Below are 19,567 nucleotides of genomic sequence, written 5' to 3'. Positions count from 1 at the left end.
AGCAGCTGAGGCTGATGGAGGAACAGGAGGCGGCTGCCTTTCGCGGACAAGAAGCCCGGACTGGCTCGAGCTGGGCGGACTGCTGATGCCTGTGCTCTCGCTGTGCGCTACGGACACAGATAGAGTCCGTCTGCTGCAGAGAATTTCAACGATAGCAATTTCTCCTGGACGAAATCTCTGAATCAGACGAGCACACGGACGTTTGTGTTGTGATGTAAACCATCCTAGTGTCGCACCGCATATGTTCTGACTGAACATCCATGTATCATGCAATAATTCACCATATAGAAAGAAATACAAACGAGGAGTAATTCACTAATGAGTTTGCCAATGTAATGGGGTTCGTTGTTGTGGGAAGAAGGAGGCGGGAACATTTAAACGTTGAACATTTAAACATTTTAATAGCAAGATAAACGCATACAAAACAAAAGTATAAGCCAGCTGGCCACACACAACAGAAACAAAACATAAAATCAAGCCTGTTCCTTTTGTGCTTCCGCTCCTCCGTGAGAGATATGAGACCGCTGCGTCTCACAGGTGTCATTCATTATCACTCGCGCCGTCCTCTCACGCCCCTCGTCCTGCTCGCCACAACCAACTAACTAGACATTTTGTGTGAAATGAATTTCAAACTCTTTTGGCAGCTAGCCTTGTAGACGGAAGAGTGATTTCTCTGTTTGCGCTGTTCTGGATTAGTGGGAGTGGATTGCGGAGCTGTGCAATGTGGTGCATTGTGGGAGTTATTTTCTTTTCTCGCTCAAGAGGGCACCAAATTCAAAATTTATTTTACATTTCGTTCAACTATAACCCACTTTCAATAAAGATTAATGTTGAAATGGGTGGAATGACCCTATAAGAAATTCAAAAACATAAAAAAGCCTATTTAAATACCCTGCATACCCTGCTTTAGGTCGCTGTTTTCCATCCAATTACAACAGTTTCAGCTCTACAACATCAGAACCACGATCTAACCACGAACCAGTGCTCTGTGAGCTTGAGCAAAAGTATAATGGGGTAAATTTCCAAGGAAATACAGTGATGTAAAATTTAACATTACATGTGCATACACACCCAGTATACATGGATGTTTAAAATAATAGACCAGAAACCAGAAACTTCACAAGCTTGCATTGATGTAACAGAAAGTAGCTGAAGTATTTGTGCAATGCATCAAAAATAGAAGTGAGGCATTCATTAAATAAAGTTAATAATACATAATGCAATCAGGCACTTGCCTGACAGACAGCTCCAATAATTACAATGGGAGCAATCTGATGATGTCATAATGGCCTTTGGAGATCTCACCTATCTGCTTTGACTGTCAGCTATTCTCTTGCTGCCTTGCAAGCACTGATATTTACCTTATGGTATGCAAATCAAGTATTCTGCTTTACATAATAACCAATTATCAGGATCATGGAATGATATGAAAAGCCCTCATTATGGGACTACGGCAATGAAGATCAGCCAGTTCAGACCTGATGTTTTAACAAGCTTTGGACAGTTCACACTTCAAACATACATTAGGAAAAATCTGGCTACACTCATATTATGCTGATGACAACATTTATGTATATTTGGGCTTTCCACTCAGTTCTTACTATATATGGTCATATAGTCAAAAAGTGATCAATTTTACTTCATAAATCACACATCATACCAAACACAAGGGAAAACTACTTAAACGTCCAAAAACCTCAAATTTGTGTCACCCAAATGAGCTCCAAGGCTTCAACATGTTAGCATGAGCACTAACTGCTAAGTAGCTCCAAACATGTGAAATTTGACAATTAAAACTACTCCTCAAACACATACATACTTTCAAATGAGCTATGAAATATGTGCTTGCAAATAATCTTAAAAAAGAACAGAACCCCAACAAATGGAAATTGTCATTATTTACACTCACGGTGTTCCATTCCAGTACGTTCTATGCTGCACAGACTTTAGGTAAACTATTCCTTTAAGACTCGTTATTAAAGAGCTGGAAAAGCATATTCCATTTTAGATCTCTGTTATTAGCTAGCGCTCCAAATAGTGGCTATTGTGTCGTGTCTTGAGGAGGCAGAGAGATAACAAACAGGTTTGAGCTAAATGGATGAGGGAATTTCTCGCTTTTTTGCTCTCCGGTGACAAATGACGTGCACAATAATTTCAACTTTTTATAGAGTTTTATTGCAAAACAATCTGACAAAAACAGCAAGAGTCAAATTACTCTCAGCAGCAATTGCCTTTGGAGCTGAAGCTAATAACATTTCAGCCAAATATTTGTGGGAAAGGTAAATGAGCACTGACAGCTAATTTCAGTATCCGTGAGGAAAACTGTTCAAGGATTAGTTCACACAAAAATGACAAATCTTTAATTTACTTCCAAGCCTGATTGACTTTCTTTCGTCAGTGAAACACGAAAGTATGAATTTTGTACTGGTAGCTCTTTTCCATGAAATAGTTCATTTTTATTATTATATTATTATGATATTATAATTTTTATTATTGGGCCTGGAGCTTTCAACTTCAAAATGGTCTGAAAGGCACCATAAAAGAGGTCAGCATTGAACACTGCACCATATTCCTTGTCTTCTGAACTCATAAGATAGCTTTGAGTGAACAAGCTAAAATTTTTAATTATTCACTAATAATCTCCTCTCAAGTAGACCAGATCAGTGAATCATTGAATTGATTCTGAGTCAGTGACTCAGAATCAATTTCTTAAATCAGTTCAATGAGTCAGTGACTCAGAATCAATTTCATTATTCACTAATACAGTTTATTCTGAATTGCTAAAACACATTTCTTGAAACCATCACTCACTTTCTCAAAACCTTAAACACAAAAACACATTTTCAAACCACATTCACAGAACCTCTGGCTCTTTTGGCAAAATCAAACAATTGCCTCAAAACCATTTTATCTGTGCTCAAAATCAAACAATGCTCTCAGATCATACACACAGCGAGTCAAAATTACAAACACCACAGATCATTCATTAGCAGGGCCGTCGCTAGTGGGGTGAAAGGTGGTGACAATTATAGGGGCCCCCGCTGCCCAGGGGGCCCCACAAAATCCAGCAGTTATACTATTTAGGCCCCTGTAGTATGAATAATTCTAATATTTATATTAGTTGTATGCCTGAGATTTAAATGAAAACCACAAAAACGTGCAATTTGGGTAAATATTTTTCCAAATATCTGCTTCTCTTACCTCCATAAAAATGGTTTAGTCCGACCTAAAGTATGTATTAATTATTCAGTCAGAGTCAGTGACAAACATCAGATGGACCCAATAAAGTTGTAAGTCCCGCCCCAGCTCGTGAACAGAACCAATCAGAGTTGAGGCGGCAGCCTGAACTGAAGTTAACGATGAAGTTGGTGGAAGAGCAGGAGACTAAATGATGTTTTATTAACAAAGTTCGGGAGGAGCACGTTCAGATAATTAAACCTAATTAAACACACGTGGAGCACATTCAGATAATCAAACCTAATTAGACACGAGTGGTGCTTAATCAACGAGTTAAGCGCTGTGTATATATACAGCAAACTTACCTCCGTTCATTGACAGTTTAACAGCATCCCTCCACCACCCCATCTCCTCACTTATAGTCCTAATACTCTTACAACAACGGGGGGAGTACTCTGGGTTCGGGCAAAATTCCGAGCTCGGAGCCCTCCCCCCGGACAGCACGCCAAATACGCATAATCTTTACTCTGTTTAATTGATGTAAGTGTGAACTCGTGAACTGACTGAAAAATGTCGGGGAAAAGAAAACAAATCAGGGAACCAGAAATGCCAGGAAAAGACGGAGAGGGAGGCAAGGAGAGTGGTTGTATCCCAGTCGATCAAGACGTTCTTAAAGACCGGTTATATATTGTTATTTCGCTGGGAATTAGAAAACTTCCGTCTACAGTCTGCCGTGTACAGTCATTTTTTATTATCGGTGCGCGCCCCAATCGACCGAATGATTACGTGGTCTAAATTCCTGTCTTTTTACAGTATTGTAACTAGAGTTTAAAAAAAAATACACGAGTCACGACGCATTGCATTATGCATCTGACCTGCCGGCTGATGATATTTAAAACATCGAGAAAACATGAATACAACACACTGCACTTGGATGAATAAATGTATTCGCTTTATTTAATAATATTACCAGTTCCATATTATCTTTATTAAAAAATAAGACAATGAATGCTTTTATTTTTTTAATTAGACTGCATTCTTGTCAATTTTTTAAATGTTTACTTTTTGATTTCTGAATTATAACAGACTGATGGGGAAAAAAATTATTAGGCTACTTTTTAAAAATTGGTTTTATTATTATTTAACAATTTCTTGCTTTTTTGTTAGTTTTTATTAGTTGTAATTTTTATATAAACATTTAACTTTTAAAATAAAGGTTTTACAACAACATCACCATCTTCTGTTATGTGGGCCTCCATGTTCATCTATTGTACAGTATATGATATTGGTGGAGGGTGGTGGGGGCCCACATCAATATTTTTTCAGGGGGCCCCGAATCCTCTAGCTACGGCCCTGTTCATTAGACACTACATCAAAAAATGAAGAACACAGAATCCAAATCATGCAGTTACAGAAAAAATGTATATTGTAACAAAGTAAACAAATTTTGCAATTACGTAAAAAAGTATAGTAATGACAACTTACAGTAGTAAGGTGAATAAATTGTATACTGTATCCACTGCAAGTATATTGTACTGAATATTGAATAGTAGGCCTATCGAATGTCTATATATTCACCACTTGCATACTGTGAAAATACAGTGACCCAACTGCAAAAGCCAAAAAGGTTACAGTAAAAGCTCTAAATGAAAAGCATGTTACAGTAAAGTACACTCAGAGTTGTGCAACTGCAAAATCAAGGTCAGTCAGAGAGATTTGATTCTGCTTCAGCATCATGTCTTCATGTTGGTCTGGCCAGAGGAGTTTCTCCACTTCTCAGACAATGTCATCTCTGCAGGCAAAGGGAAAAACCCTAAAGCAGATCCAGCCTTAGCAACATTCTCCACACCTTGCTCTTCCTCGTCCTCATCTTCTTCCTGCTTGTTCACCTCCTCTTACTCATCCTCTTCCTTCTCTCCCTCTTATATTGTTTCCATCCATTGTTGGTAATCAACATTCAGTGCAACATTTTGAGTAAATTTTGGGAATATGAACTAACTTGTATTATGTACATCATTAGAAATAAGTGTGAACGATTTTGAGTCGTTGTGTGTAAACGATGACAACTGTGTTGCAGTTGTGTTTAACTTTCGCCTACCTGTGTTTAACATTTTGAAACATAAGTCACAGTGCAAAATGTGTTTTAGTGAGTGAGAATGTGTTTAGAGTTTTGAAAAAATAGTGCATGAGATTTGCAAACAGTGTTTATACCTGAACTTGTTGAATGTTTTACGGAAAGAGTGATTTATTCGACAAATTGGTTTCGACTATTGAGAATTTGGTTCAGAGAATGGGGTTTAGTGTTTTAGCAATTCAGAAAAACTGTAATCTCCTCTCAAGTAAAAGAGACCAGATCGGTGAATCATTGAATTGATTCTGAGTCACTGACTCATTGAACTAAATTAAGAAATTGATTCTGACTCATAAACAAATTATTCTGAGAGGCTTTGTAAACTGGAGAAATTATTCATTTAAAAGATCCGATTCAAAAGAACAAATTGGTCATGAATCAGATATGCAAAAATCTCTCAAATGCACCAATAAAAGCTAGGGCAGATGTCAAAATCTTCAGTGAATAACGGCTTTACTATCGCTCTGTTCCTTACACAAAGCTGTTGTATGACAGGAGAACTGACAAATAGGGTAAACGTTACAGTATGCAAAAGTATAACATTTTCGCAATTTAAATTTTGTTATATGTTGGGATGAAAATATTGACGCCATATTCCTGTGCTGTTCAGTGAATCTCTTTAACACACAGGCAAATGAGATCTGTCCTTGGTTTTGATTACAGACATATTGCATGAAAATACCAAAGAGAAAATGGTCTATTTTGAAGATTAATGTTCAGACATGAAATAGGATTGTTGATTTCATTCACAGTGCTGAATTTCCCAGCATACTGAGCATAAAAAGCACACGTCTAAAAATTTGATTTGGGAGTTGCTGATATTGTTTGAATGCCACAACTTGATTTCACGGCCGGAAATCAATTGTGTTTATGGTCAAAATGACAACTGCCCATCCGAGAGGAACCCTCTGTAATAATTAAGCAAAGTTTAAAGCGTGCAGTTTTATAGATGTTTTTAAATTACAGGTCACGGTGACTTCTGTCCTATTGATTTCCCTCAGTAATAGAACTCAAGCCAGACAGGAGGAGGAGTGACCATCTGTCCAATGCTGCGACTGATGACACCTCAAAAGGAGGTAAATGGGCACAGCTTGCCTAAAACACCCTGAATACTGGTCACTTCACTTGGTCTGTACCTGAGCGCTTCAAATGCTAATGGTAGAGCTAAAACATTTATTGACCCCCTGATAGATTTTGGCTTAGGTAACCAAAGTTAATTAAGAAAGTTAATTAATGTTGGAAATCTCAAAGATAGAAGGTCAGGGAAGCATTAGAAGAAGAAGAAGAAAAATGAGATCTGGAGGAAGAGGACAAATCTAAAAGACAATGGAGGCCAGCTCAGTATAATGTACTGTGTTCATTCACACACTGTGGAAGTATTTGTGCTGTAGAATTTCCCGCAGGGGTGTTGAAAGCATGGGGAGAAAATGAAGAGAAAGTAAGGTAAAGAAAAATGGGGAGAGAGAAGGGAAACTAGGGCTAGCATCATCTTAAGTAGCCAGACTTTTTTTTTTTTTTCTGACTGGAAGCAAAAAGTCTGGTAATCATGAATGGAAATGAATGGAATCATGAAAGGAAATGAATGCCCACAGTGTAGCAGAAAAACATGGAAGCAAGCAACACTGGTTTTTCATTTTTCAGTGCCGACAATGTTTTCCAAATACATTAACTAGTGCCCGAACTAATCAGCTAGTCCCTAAAAAAGCCATTATCCATGTGATCTGAAGTTAATACTTTAGTAAATAGGTGTGTTTGACTTCGTTTGAGATCGGCAAGATTTTCTACTTGCAGTCGGGGCAGAATAGAAAAATTGGTAACACTTTATTTTAAGGTGCTTGTAATAAGCAGTAATTAACAGTTAATAAGACACTTATAAGACCTTATAAGATGCATATAAGCATTAACTACTTCATATAAGGGTTAATTAAAGGTCCAGGCCCTGAAGAGATCAGGGAAACTACTCCCTCTTGGGAAGGTACATTTTTAAGGGACTGGGAGTTTGTGTTACCATTTATGTTTGTTCGGCTGTTCTAAAAGTGCAATGTATTGATACTTGAGAAATTTATTATTTAATTTATTTATTATAATTAGTTAATGCTTATATGCATCTTATATGCATCTTATAAGGTCTTATAAGTGTCTTATTAACTGTTAATTACTGCTTATTACAAGCACCTTAAAATAAAGTGTTACCGAAAAATTAACCATCAAGTCAGACACTTTTTGAAGAGAAGAGAGGGAGATTGCAAGGTGAGGAAGGAGATGACTTCAATGAATCCTCCATATCCTATAGTGGAATGCTGTTCTCATGTTGGGTTAGAGGAAGAAGGGAACTGGGGAAAAAAGGAAGAATAGTTGTAAGAAAAAAGAGGAGGATGAACTGATGCCGTCTCAGAGAGATTCTGCTGACTTATCACAGTCATGCATATACAGAAAGAAAATCAGACAAGGTTTACCAGTGCCCTTTAAAAGTCTCCAGGGAGACTCTACAGCAAAACTGGACAGATAAAAAAAAACAGCAGATTCTTTGAATGGTAAAGTGCTTGGAGAAATAACTCTTTTCACATACTGAATTCTGAAGAAGATAAGCTAAATAAAAGTGTCAAAAAAGTTCAAATAAAAAGTTCTTAAACACTTTGTTTGTGTTATCTAGTGCTGCTTGCAATCTCTCATAAATTGTGAATTGTTTGTTTTGCTTAAGTTATTTCTTGCAGCATCACTGGTTCAGTTACTTCTGGAGCGCTGCAGGCAGTGTCTCGCACCGTCTCCAAACTCAAAGGCGCCGCTGTTTGCAAACGAGAAGATCAGATGTGGCTTTTTGCTCAGCATCTCAGAAAAATACAGACAGTTTTTGCAATCTTCCTCCCAGAAAATGCTAATCACTACTTGCAATGCAGACTTTTAAAAACCAACTGTGTCTCCAGGTAGACGCTGCCCTTTTGCACTGATCCATGCTTTTCTCAAATTCTCTAACCATATGACTCTCGGAAGACTAATCTCAACTGACAACAACACGAGCTGCTCATGTAATGCATTTGTGTCGCAAAGCCAAGTAACCTGACATTTTCCATTTAAAACTTTTGCAAATATCAAGATGTGGGCATTGGACCACATAGAAAAAACAATAAATCTAAACTTGGAATACTGATATAAATAATAGCCTTTAAGGATGTAAAATGATGCAAAATGCAATGCTGGATGACAATGCTCAAAATTACTTGTTATAAAGTGGAAATCAAGAACAATGTTACTAGAGGTCGACCGATTTTTTTGCATTTTTTTACATAATCGGCATCGGCCAATATCCAAGTATATCAAGCCGATTATTAGGCAGGCGCATCTGTGGGCAGCCTAGTGTTGTCGTGGAACATGTGTTTGACGTGCGCTGCCGCTTGAGTCATTTTCCAGCCGAGTGAGCAGACCTCATACAGTGCCTAAGGCAGGAGGTAACTAAGTGCTTTGGAGAAACCGATAAGGATTCAATTCTTATAACTCCTTTATATTTAATTAAAAACTTTTGATATGTTACTGCCAACTTCGAGAAAAAACCTGAATAAGCGACACGACATTCGGCTACTTTGGATCGTAGTTGAAGTTGCATTATCACAGTAGAAGAGTTGCGATCATGTCACAATAAGTAAGCAATAATTTTGCAATTACAGAGTGAATCTGAGACTTTTATTTGTTCTGTTTGTGTGGCTTATATTTGAGAGGGTTGTCACTCAATGCAGAGAAATAAGTAACGTTAATAAAAAAAAGAGACCAACGCACTATAGGCTAGTGACAGACTGGCTTTGCTTTGCTAGCGGGTAGCTACAGACAGACCCGGTGCTAATACGGCACTGGAACCTTAACGATCGTTATCTACCGCACCGAATATCAACGCGGATTTCTGTGCTTCAGTTCGGTGCTACTGTTATGCCAGTGCTCAGACCCGGCGCCAGACACAAATTCACGGACGGGCATTCATTTTTTTCAGGGGGGCACAAATGAAAACAACCTCATTGCATCATAACAGAATCGATTATGATACTATGCAATGATCGATAGAGCATAATAATTATATAATAGGCTACTGACGCTAAAGGTACGTTTACACACTGCCTCCGCAAATTTCGATTTAATTTTTTAAGTAGGTTTGAGAGGTGTTTTCAGGTAATCAGTGGGTGCTGTGAATTATTATTGGAAAAAAAAATGGGCATGTTGTGTGGACCTCTGTCCCTAGGGGGGTTCGGGGGCATTCTCCCCCGCAAGAAAATTTTGTACATTTTAAGTTTAAATGCATCAATCTGGTGCACATTGAGAGCTCAAAATTAAGAGCTTCAACCGGCTTCGACCCATGAACTGCACATTGAACAAAGAAAAAGCATTGACTTGTACCTAAAGAGGGCTCAAACATCTTGTTAATTATAGTCTCAGTCTACATTACATCCTATTTTATATTAAGCTATAGAATAGGAAAATTACACTACTTTTGTCCTAATTTCTTCACTTGTAAGAAATAAACCTTTGAGCTTTTATTTAGGAGAAAACACAAGATCACCATGCTGATCGTGTGAGCAAGAGCGCACTTTTCTTTAAATCACGCAGCACAAACAGAATGGCTAACGTTAGCCTACTTAATTAAAGTCTTGTGCTGTTTAGCCAAAATATAATACCGAAAAAACTCGACATGTCAACAAAACATAAACATCTTCCCAAACACATATCAAGCTTATTTAAAAACCTCGAAAGCATAAACACTCATTCAAAGTAATACAACGTATTACGTATTCATAATACAAATTATGAGTAGGCTAACAGTAGTCTCCACAGAGCATAAAATATTCATTTCATTTTATTTTTCGTGTTCGCATTTATGAGGAAAAAACAATGTTACGGACGTGAGCGCTCTGAAAGCGGCACTAAAAGATGATTTAAAACTTTCACAGAGACATCAAACAGCAAGCAAAACCTTTCTTTAAAGTGAATTTCGTTTTGTATTAATTGTATCTTAATTTTAATCAATATTTCATCAACCAATTGCCTGGATGGATTTAATAAATAAGAAGTAAATATAGCAGACGATAATGACGAACCGGAGGTGCCAGCGCGTGAACTGGAGTTCGTCGCAATTGAACCGAAACTCGTGTAGGCGTATGCGCGTGCCGGTGTAAACACAACTTCATTGATAAAATTATCCCACCATGCTCTGGGTTAACCACAAACCGACGCTCCGTACGGTCAACGCCGCCGCTGCACACGGGGAATTGTCACAGATCGCTCGAATAATAGCTTCACTCCGGCGCATGTAGGCAGTTATAGCGTTGTAAAATGCAGAATTTACTTGTACAACAGCTGCTAGCAAAGATATAGGCTACGCCATGACTGATGACACCCAATCATAGAGCCGAGCGTGAGCCTCTACTACGTCATCGTTTCTAAAGTCCTCCGTTTTGACCCGTCTACACTAAAACGCCCTCCGGAGAATCAAAACGAAAAACGGGTCGGCAGCGTTTCTAAACTTCTCCGTTTTGGGTCTCCGTTTTTTCCGTTTTAGTGTGGACGGGAGGTGCAAACGTAGCAAAAGGTCTCCGTTTTTAAACGAAAACGCAGTAGTGTGGACGGGGCCTAAGGTAGCCCGCCTCACAGACATGTCTACTTTTAAACAGAACAGTTCAAAACGAAAGAAAACAGACTACAGACTGCTCCCTGCTCATGTAATCCGTATGAAATGTGCATTTCTCTATGGCGTTTGAACGAAACGTTTGAATGAATGACTCGCTTAATAAGACCGCTATCACATGCATTTCCGCGCTCTCTATCGACAAACCAATCAATCCGTTTACAATTAGAAAAAAATCCGACCAAACACATTTTTATTTTTATTCAGGAGTTATGTATATTCAAAAGGATAACTTTTGATAACAGTAGCCTATTGATAAAAAATATATTGTGCAAACAAGCAAGGACTGGTGGGACTTGAAGTGGAGTTGGTGAAGGGAGAGACTCGCTCAGGGCGGGCACTAGTGACTCACAGGGCGGGCCAGGCCCCCCAATGCCCGCCCATGGCGCCGGGACTGCCAGTGCTTCTCTTGGATGCTCAGAAAACGGACGTTAGAATAACAGAAACATCGCTTTGCTGCACGTGACGCTAGTCAGCAGCGAATTTGATCATACCGTTAGTTAGTAGCTGGATTAAACATGATTAAAATGCTGGCCAAACAGTGTAAAGTGTGACTGTATTTCACTGTAGACTAAAAGGTCCAACAGCGGGATGCCGTTGTCTGAAGAACAACAGACGGACGGTGCGTTGTGGGCATTCAAAGTTTTTGTAAAATATCATTTTCCCATCTGGTGGTTGTTTTTGTCGTTCAACAGTAATTTACTAGTGAAATACGTTATTGTTATAAGTTAAATAAAATAAAATGTAATAAACCTTATATATATAAAAAAATATTAAATAATTAAAAGTTTTTTTCCCCTTTTTGTGATAATTAGGTTATGTTCATTTGGCTTTGTCCGTCAACAAACAAAACAAACCAAAAATACAGCCCATGTTTCAGGACAGTTTTTGGGAAGAGGATAGAAATGTTTTTAGCCTTGTATTACTTACAATGCACTGACATTATACATTTTTAAATTTAAGTGTACAAGTGCAGATTGTTCATTGTTCAAGTGTTCAATAAATGTTTTTGAGAAATTTTGTCTATGTTAAGTAATTATTATTTCTGTTACATTTTATCTTTCAAATAGAGGTTAAAAACAAGCACATATCGGCCAAATATCGGCCAAAATAAATCGGCAGCATTAATCGGCCATCGGCCGACCCGGATTTCAAAAGATTGGCATCGGCCTGAAAAAAAACATATCGGTCGACCTCTAAATGTTACCAAGTGCAACATGTTCCTGGATCAACATCTTTGTTGATACAGGAACAATATTCCAATCAACCAATCAGATTTGAAGGACAAGTTTACAGTTAATGTCAAGTTTAAGCTAACAACCAGGGTTAGGTGCTTCTACATCAGTTATTCACCTACTCTGATTTTAGGGATAACTTATGGGTAGAGTTAGGTTTAGGTTTAGGTTGACCTAGGAAGGTGTCTAACTGCAAAATCAGGACGTGAGTCACCTGACGCCAGTTTAATGCTTCCTCTTTTATAAATCAATGAGAAATTAATCAAGATCAGCACACAGAACAACTTCTACACAGGACCTGATGGTGAACTTCATCTTTATCCCAGTAGGCATATCAAAATATACTTAGGCACATTAACATTGATGTAAATGGATGTTTCAAGTCTTACCAAATTACTCACATTAGCCAGATTACAATGCGTAAGCTCATGAGTTCAGCATGTCAGCAAAGAATAAGTGGGAGTATTCATGAAACTTGCATTAGCTCTGTGGCGTATGCCCAAACCAATACAATATAAATTCCTCTTAATTAAATAAAAACATAGCATTAGATGAAAAAAACAAGCCTCATTTCTATTTTTATTATACTTTATACATATTTAACTTCACAGCTACTTGTTCCTTCAGTCTTTATTTATGCATCATTGGAAAATCACTTTTAACTGTGACAATGAAAGTTTCAAAGGTAATTATACCTCTTTATTTAATGGCTTATCTCAGTCTGAAAACCACTTTATTGGCACATTTATAAGCAGATTCACAAACAGAAAAGCAATTAACTTAATGAATTATTCTGAAACTGCAAAGAAATGCTTATGATTAAATCTAAACAAATGTTTACTCTTTCAAATCTGTTTAAAATAAACGAGAGAAAAAAAACAGGTCTGGAAAGGTTTTTCTCCTGAAAATGTGTGGAGGATATACACTCACCTAAAGGATTATTAGGAACACCATACTAATACTGTGTTTGACCAACCTTTTGCTTCAGAACTGCCTTAATTCTACGTGGCATTGATTCAACAAGGTGCTGAAAGCATTCTTTAGAAATGTTGGCCCATATTGATAGGATAGCATCTTGCAGTTGATGGAGATTTGTGGGATGCACATCCAGGGCACGAAGCTCCCGTTCCACCACATCCCAAAGATGCTCTATTGGGTTGAGATCTGGTGACTGTGGGGGCCATTTTAGTACAGTGAACTCATTGTCATGTTCAAGAAACCAATTTGAAATGATTCGAGCTTTGTGACATGGTGCATTATCCTGCTGGAAGTAGCCATCAGAGAATGGGTACATGGTGGCCATAAAGGGATGGACATGGTCAGAAACAATGCTCAGGTAGGCCGTGGCATTTAAACGATGCCCAATTGGCACTAAGGGGCCTAAAGTGTGCCAAGAAAACATCCCCCACACCATTACACCACCACCACCAGCCTGCACAGTGGTAACAAGGCATGATGGAACCATGTTCTCATTCTGTTTACGCCAAATGACTTTCTGACTCTACCATCTGAATGTCTCAACAGAAATCGAGACTCATCAGACCAGGCAACATTTTTCCAGTCTTCAACTGTCCAATTTTGGTGAGCTCTTGCAAATTGTAGCCTCTTTTTCCTATTTGTAGTGGAGATGACTGGTACCCGGTGGGGTCTTCTGCTGGTGTAGCCCATCCGCCTCAAGGTTGTGCGTGTTGTGGCTTCACAAATGCTTTGCTGCATACCTCGGTTGTAACGAGTGGTTATTTCAGTCAAAATTGCTCTTCTATCAGCTTGAATCAGTCGGCCCATTCTCCTCTGACCTCTAGCATCAACAAGGCATTTTCGCCCACAGGACTGCCGCATGCTGGATGTTTTTCCCTTTTCACACCATTCTTTGTAAACCCTAGAAATGGTTGTGCGTGAAAATCCCAGTAACTGAGCAGATTGTGAAATACTTAGACCGGCCCGTCTGCCACCAACAACCATGGCACGCTCAAAATTGCTTAAATCACCTTTCTTTCCCATTCTGACATTCAGTTTGGAGTTCAGGAGATTGTCTTGACCAGGACCACACCCCTAAATGCATTGAAGCAACTGCCATGTGATTGGTTGATTATAATTGCATTAATGAGAAATTGAACAGGTGTTCCTAATAATCCTTTAGGTGAGTGTATACTGTCAAGTAACCCCAAAAGGTATTTGGGGTATTTATTTCAAAAGTTTGGCGTTGGTAAGAATTGTAATCTTTATGAAAGAATTATCTTATGCTCACTAAGGCTGAATGATGATCCTTCAGAAACTATTCTAATATGCTGAATGTGTTCAAGAAACATTTGGGATGCTTAAAAAATAATTTTGAACAACAAACCTATTGATTCATTTCAAATAACTTCGTTTGTGTAAAATGATTGAAAAGTCTGCCATATTTCTTTAACAATAAAACTATTGGTTTTGTACTTTGTTCAAAATAATCTAATGCACAATTATACTTTTTAGGACCACTGATTTAAATACTGCAGAATCAGATATATGGATAGATGTACAGGCATGCATGTAATCGTCTAGTGTGGTTTCACAAGAAGACAAGATCAGTACAGATGTTCGCAAACATTAAAATCAATAGTCTGAACAATTTATTCTATGATTCTTCCTGCCAGTCAGTGCAGCAGGCATGCCTTCACATAGGAAAGTCTCACCGTCTAGCTGGGTGCTTTATTACTGCTTGTTTGTCTTGCAAACAGAGCCCCTCACCTCAGCCTGGAGACACCATAGCGACCAGATTCACAGATCACGCACACAGGGCGTCCCAAAGAGCTGACAGGGTGCAAATCAGCTCTCCCGGTACTCACTATAAAGCGCATTATTTCTGTGCAATGTCAGTCCATTTAGAATGTATTTGTTTTTCAGGATTCAGGAAATTGCTTTTAAATGGGCTACTGTATATGAAACATCATAAATACTGTGCGTATAAAATTATTTCACATAGTGTCATATTTCATGAAAACAGAGAGCAAGTGACCCTTTAAAAGCACTCTTTGGCTAACAGGTTGACTTACAGAGCTGAGAAAAAAACCCTGACAAGATTGTGAAGACTGTAATAGTGTTGCACACCTCCCTGTCAATCAAATGCTCTACTTCTAAATGCAGCCTCACTGTTGCCCTTTCACACCCATTTGGTTTCTGCTTACGGCTACTGTTACGGCATGGAAACTTACATCTACACTGCAAGTGAGCAAATAAAAACTGCCCTCACGATCAAGGAAGTAGTCAGCTTCATTGATTAGAATAGGAACATTCAAGTTTGTGGCGTCGCCAACAATATAGGGTGTTACAATGCGGCACTGACTGTGAGGAAATTTAAAATGTTTTCTTGTTACACTTTGGGGAAATTGAGGGGAAATTATGTTTACAAGTTACAAACACAATCAGGTATATCTGTTGAACTGTAGATAGATAGATAGATAGATAGATAGATAGATAGATAGATAGATAGATAGATAGATAGATAGATAGATAGATAGATAGATAGATAGATAGATAGATAGACAAGGAACTTGGAACATTCATTGCTTGCACATTCTATGTTAAATAAACCGATAAATAAACTGCAATACAAAATCACTATATATGTACAGTATATATATATATATATATATATATATATACCCTGACATAAAGTGTACAAATTTACAACTACATTATTGCACCTGGCTGATTTTACAGTTTCACCACATAGCTTAGATAAGACAGGAATTATTGTATGATAGCAACAATACGCTAAATAGTTTATGGTTAGGTTAGGGTCTGAAATTGAACAGGTCTCAAATAAATAATGCCAATATGTGATAAAATGTTTAATGCAAATTCCTCTTTTTGTGTTATATTTTATAAAATGTAGTCATAGGTTTACATTTTTAAGTTGGCCTAACTGATTCAGGTCAGCAAATTGTGATAACATCGTGTGAATTATTCAACGACTTTCAGTGATTCGACTATTTTAAAGAAATGCCGTCTTTTAACATTGCATTTCAATGTCTGTAGGTTTCATTTAAATGTAAATGTAACTTACCAGCCTTTATATTGATTGTCATTTACACCACCAGCACAGTTAGCTAAACAACAATGACCTGAAATACTTATAAAAAAATACTAAAAACCAAATAGGCCTACTTTAAAAAAATAACAATGAAAAAAGTTTATATTGGTTATATGTAAACCTATAATAAAGTGATCCCTATGATGGTAGTTGTCCTGCATCGACAAACCGCCCAAAACGCAACGAAAAGAGTGTGACTAAAACTGTTGTTGACTTAGCGAACGCGCAACCTCTGTCCATTAGTCTATTTGGCAAAACGTGAAAATATGCTCTTTGATATAGGCTACTTTTCTCATTACTAATGAAAATTAATATCATGTTGAAACCTAAAACTAAACTTTATGAAAAATAAACCCTACCTTTTTTTGACTACCTATTGGGGATCGATGCTAAATAAGCGGAGTCTGACACAACTCCCTCAAACACCCAGACAACTCGCACCCTGCAATTGGAGTAGGCTATTTGACAAAACATAAATTGATGACACTGTGTACTGTTTTTTATGGTGGGAGGAGGGGGCCTCATAAAAGGTAAAAAATAAATAAATAAATCCCCTGAAAATCGATTCCAGGACGCAAGAAGCTATCATTCTATAATAAATAGAAAGTTCATTTTCCAACACTGGGCTTCATCCAGCTGGAACCGGCAAAATATCTCAATGTCATGAAGCCTAAAGTTGTATGTTTTTACACAACTTTACTATTTACTTCTTATAAACGTACAGATCCTAAAAGCCTCTTCAACCTACCATTCAAATGTAAAATAGAGCCCAATAGTAATAGCAGACAAAGAATAACGGGACATAAGACGGGAGGCGCTCCGGCAATAAGGAGAGGTGTCTACAGACCGCAGTTAGACGAGCCAATGGTTTTATATTATTGCAATACACCATGCCCGTCATCACGCGGACATTATTCTGCTATTATTCTGTTAAAAGAAAACCATTAATTAACATAAAATGAGCTGGTTAGCCGGTATGCTAGCAGGCTGCAGATGGGAGGCACTGGCCATCACCTCGGTGCTGGAATAACTGTATTCATACAGCGGAGGGATGCATTAGACAATCGCTTGAGGAATTTACCTATGTATCTTTCCTCTGAAATCTGATAGTTTTTTTTCCTTTTGACTTCTGATAATCAGCACAATAAGGCTAAAACGCACAAGCCTCGCCTTTCTGACACATCTAATAACGGGTTCTTGTTCCAAAGTGGCTTCCATTGATCTTACCTTCAGTGGTGACAGCCCCGGTGCAGGAACAAAACACTTCCGAGGAAAATACGATGGTGTGATTTATTTCCAAATGGGCGGCTTTCCAAACCTGGCCAGTAAGTTGAAACAACACCTAAAAAAAATCCGCCGGCTCGCCTCTGAAGTGATGGAAGCAGAATGAATCCACGCGTTGCTGTGGGTATCTAGGAAATGCTCGTCTCTCTGCCGCTCCCTGCCAAATAATGACCCCTCCCACTGAATCCCCAGCCACAAACACGACAGGTGCTGAGTATGCGCGCTCCCTCCTTGCTAAATAGTGAGCCGCGCGGAGGCTCTCCAATGCGCCTGCGCTGTGAACGCGGCGAGAAAGAGCGCAGCCTGGGATAGGCGGGGCGAAGATGGTGCTGCGCATCCTTGTTAAATAGTGATGCTGAGCTGGAGGATGGAGCGCGTGCTCACAAACGTATGCTTAATAGGAGTTCACCACTGTTTGGAATTGTGTATTTTTTTTTCCGTTTTATTGGGAAACAGGCCTACTGTGTTTATGGAAAGCACATTTTATAAACGCCAATCTTGATTAATAATATTGATCAATATTTCTTTTGAATTATTATTGCATATAAATAAAAGTGCAACAAAAAGAGCAAAATGTTATTCACTCATAATTATACCAACAAAAACACAAAATGTCCACTGGTTGATTTTGGAACTCGTAGACTAATCAAAATGAACACTTTTCTTAATCGGCTGATTGCCCAATTTTTTTTTGCAAAAGCTGATCTCAAAATCAAAGAAAAGTCTTTTACTACTAACAATCTTCCTCTGAAAACCCCACGTTCAGATTTTAAAACATGATTGATGTGTTGCTCAAAGTTGTTTTATGGTTCTAGAAACTGAAGTTGCATAGAAAAGAGCTGAGTGAAGATTCTGCCAAAAAATCTACTTTTGTTAAATATAAAAAACATATAGGTTACAGCAACATGGGAGTAAGTAAATTACATTTTAATTTCTGGGAGAACTATATATTGTTTGAAAAATAGGCCACTGTCTATCCCCAGTGAACCCAGGGTTGTGAACATTGTTGTTCTTTCAGGCGTATGTTCGCAATGCTGTGCCAGTTACATCAGAAGGCTGTCAGGATCACAGGGACAAATACACTCAATTCCACACAAATCCTGACCAGCTCTCGACAAGCAGATTTTTTTATATATAGAGTATAAAAGCAGTATTGCAATTTGATTATATCAATTAGTCCACTTAAATGTGATTTCACCGGACAGATAGGGTTTTGTAATTATTATTTTTTTACAGTGAATGGTCTAAAGCCTTTTATACAGCCTTTCTAGTGTAACAACAGGCTGTTTTTTTTTTTTTTTTTTTTTTTGCTGATACGCACACTTCCACCTCTGCCAGAGATTGGCAGTATGCATAATACATGTGCTGAATAAGTGAGAGGTTTACATATTCATAAAGCTGTAGCAAGTATACCAGTATAGCAGAAAGACCTTCTGCCTGTTGGAAAAGACAGACATTTTGGAAGGTTAAATCCATTCTAAAAATCATGATTAAATGATCATGATATACTGTATGCACTTTTGGACTATGCTTTGGCAACATTGGAAAATCAATTAAAGAAATTGTTCAAGATCAATAATGAATTGCTCTAATAAGTCAGATCTTTTCAATGAATTAGTTGATCTATTGCAAAACTCATCTAAATGATTTGTTCATGATTCGGATCGATTCGTATATGGAAACTTGTTTTCGCCACGGCATTACAAAATGTAAAAAGTAAATGACTAAGTAAGTGAGACTTTTTTTTCATAATTGTGTTTATATCTTGCAATTCTGACTTCATAACTCGCAATCGTGATTTCACATTTCACAATTCATCATCAGGATAATAACCTTGCAACTGTGGGATTTTTCTCGCAATTGTGTAGCCTGGAAAAACCCAGACAACTTCCGGCAAATTTAGATTTGCTCTGAAAGTTAGTCTGGCAAAGAACTCATTCAAGCTCATTTCCAATCCGCCGAAATCGAGGCACCAATCAGAAACGTTGGGGCGGGCTTTACAC

General features: G+C 38.0%; 1 protein-coding gene across 1 annotated transcript in view; it reads right to left on the bottom strand.

The window, feature by feature from the left end:
- Positions 1-17,776, bottom strand: part of ctnna2 (catenin (cadherin-associated protein), alpha 2) — a 263,231-nt gene extending 245,455 nt beyond the window's left edge. The window contains exon 1 of the mRNA XM_056250514.1: positions 17,508-17,776. The gene's annotated coding sequence lies outside the window, so the exon portion shown is untranslated. The remainder of the gene's footprint in view (positions 1-17,507) is intronic.
- Between the last annotated feature and the right edge of the window lie 1,791 nt (positions 17,777-19,567).

The sequence above is a fragment of the Rhinichthys klamathensis genome, unplaced genomic scaffold, assembly GCF_029890125.1.
Source record: "Rhinichthys klamathensis goyatoka isolate OS25496 unplaced genomic scaffold, OSU_Roscu_1.1 h1tg000069l_1, whole genome shotgun sequence".
NCBI lineage: Eukaryota > Metazoa > Chordata > Actinopteri > Cypriniformes > Leuciscidae > Rhinichthys > Rhinichthys klamathensis.
This window is presented reverse-complemented; position numbering and strand designations above follow the sequence as displayed.